The 2,500-nt window shown below is 39.4% G+C and overlaps 1 pseudogene; it reads right to left on the bottom strand.

The window, feature by feature from the left end:
* Positions 1-2,500, bottom strand: part of LOC138867557 (nephrin-like) — a 329,612-nt pseudogene that overhangs the window by 24,279 nt on the left and 302,833 nt on the right.

Raw genomic sequence — 2,500 nt, 5'->3', positions numbered from 1 at the left:
ATTTATATACATGAGTGTGAGTGGTGTGTGTATGAGTGTGTGTGTGCGTGTGTGTGTGTGTGTGTGTGTGTGTGTGTGTGTGTGTGTGTGTGTGTGTGTGTGTGTGTGTGTGTGTGTGTGTGTGTGTGTGTGTGTGTGTGTGTGTGCGTGTGTGTGCGTGTGCTTGCGAGAGAGCGCGTCAAAGAGAGCCAATACAGACAAGGAGAAATGAAATGCATTACCAATTAACATCCAGTATTTCATCTCAAAACAAAAGTAAAAAAAAAAAAAAAAAAAAAAAAAAGAGAAAGAGAGATAGAAAAAAAATACGAAACTAAATCAATCTCCAGATCTCAAAGCCGCGGTTGTGATTGTTGTAGTTGTAGAGTGAACATCTGACTCAGGTTATTCGCGGCCCCGTGAGTGCGGTGGACTGTGATACTGTTCATACATACTAATGCACGGTCGTATTGGTGTTGCTTACGGTGTTAGTAATGGCGAAAGCGTGCGGCCCAAAAATGAATATTGAACCTTCAAACCAATTCCCTTTGAGACAATATAATATTTTACAAACATATATTTATTCTTTATATTCCCTTGGTCTTGGTTAGGAAAAGAGAAACGTTGATAAAAGAAGGGGATGGCAATAATTGAGGTGATAAGACTATTGATCTGCAAACATGATATAGTTAAATGGGGAACGCGGATTAGGGTTATTGAAAACACGAAAGGTAATGGAAATGTGGGTCTTATGCGATTTTAGTCGTATCAGCTCCATCCTTTTTGCAGGGCTGGTGCTAGGGATTGCGGGGCCCAAACAGAAAACTGAATGTGGGGCCCCTATTATACATAGTAAGATTAATGGATGTTTGTATTTCATATTAAAAAAAAAAAAAAAAAAAAAAAAAAAAAACATACAAACCGAAAAAGAAAGAAAGAAAGAAGAAGAAAAAAAACGAATAGACATTAAATGCATAGTATAATAATTTTTTGAATGGCTAAATGAAAAGTTTTATTGTTTTACTTTTAATACAAAGAAAGGCGTGGGACCCCTTCAGGTTCAGGGCCCAATTTGATCAAATAGGTCAAATCGGCTTAAAACCGGCCCTGATTTTTTATACTAGCTTGACCCGTAGAAATTCTCCGGATAAGAGTAAGGGGTTCTTCTCCCCCCGTCTTCCCTCTTCCTTCTACTTTTCGCCTCCCCTCTCCCTTTCCTCTCCCTCTCGCTCTATCATTCTATTTTCCGCCTCTTGCTCCTAAATCTTTCCTAAATTCACTCCTCCACTCCTACTTTAGGTGTGTCTTCCCCCTCCCACAATCCTCCTCTTCCTCTTTACCTCCCCCCTCCCCCTCCTCCTCCATCTCCTTTGCTTCCTTAACTCCTTTCCTCTCTCTCCCATCTCCCTTTTCATCTATCTGAGCCCCTTCTCCCCTTCGCCTATGCTTCCCTTTCCTAACCTACCTGTTTCTTTACCTTCCTCTCTCCCTCTCTCCCTCTTCCCTCTTTCTTCTCCTCGTCCCTTTTCCCTTCCCCTTTCCTTCTTAACCTCTCGGAAAAAATGTGCATAAACTGACGGTTTAATTACTTTAGTGCAGTGTACTTGCCTAGGAGAAAAAAAATGGTAATATTCATAATAATGATTAAAATGACAAGTATCATATCAATAACAATAAAAATAATTACAGCAACAAAGGTAACATTTACGATAACAGTTAAAATGGGATTCTTATAGATTCACGATATTGATGACTGATAACAAATGTAAATCTTATGTAAGTCCTGCTTGTGCTTCGTATGCTCGTCTGTTCGCACATTACACTTACATTGAACTATTGAAATCTTATTTAGAGTGAGGGCGGACTTGTAGTTTATTTATTTTAATCTAAGATGGGCATCTTATGTCTGGAATCATATTTCATGTGACGTGAAGCCAGCTCAGTTTAGTGTGAAATGGGTCCATATTACACACACACACACTCACACACACACACACACGCGCGCGCATACACACACACACACACACACACATACACATATATATATATATACATACACACACACACACACACACACACACACACACACACACACACACACACACACACACACACACACACACACACACACACACACACACACACACACACATACACACACACACATCTCTATATATAGATACATACATACATACATATATATATACAGTATTAATAGACATATATATATATATATATATATATATATATATATATATATATATATATATATATATATATATATATATATCCCATTCCGAGAATAGGCACCTCCCCCCCCCCCCCTGTTCCGTACCCTTTCCCCACAGCTTCACTTCTAACGGATTTATTCATGCATAAGGCACGCACCCTTAGGTAGCAGGGAATTATTCAACATTTCCGTGTGAATGACGAAAAGGGAGAAGCGAAAACAATGGGTAACGACATGGACCAGCGCGAGAAAGAGGAGATAGATGATAGATGAAAGTTAGGGAAGGGCGTG

The sequence above is a fragment of the Penaeus vannamei genome, chromosome 30 (genome assembly GCF_042767895.1).
Source record: "Penaeus vannamei isolate JL-2024 chromosome 30, ASM4276789v1, whole genome shotgun sequence".
Lineage (NCBI taxonomy): Eukaryota > Metazoa > Arthropoda > Malacostraca > Decapoda > Penaeidae > Penaeus > Penaeus vannamei.
This window is presented reverse-complemented; position numbering and strand designations above follow the sequence as displayed.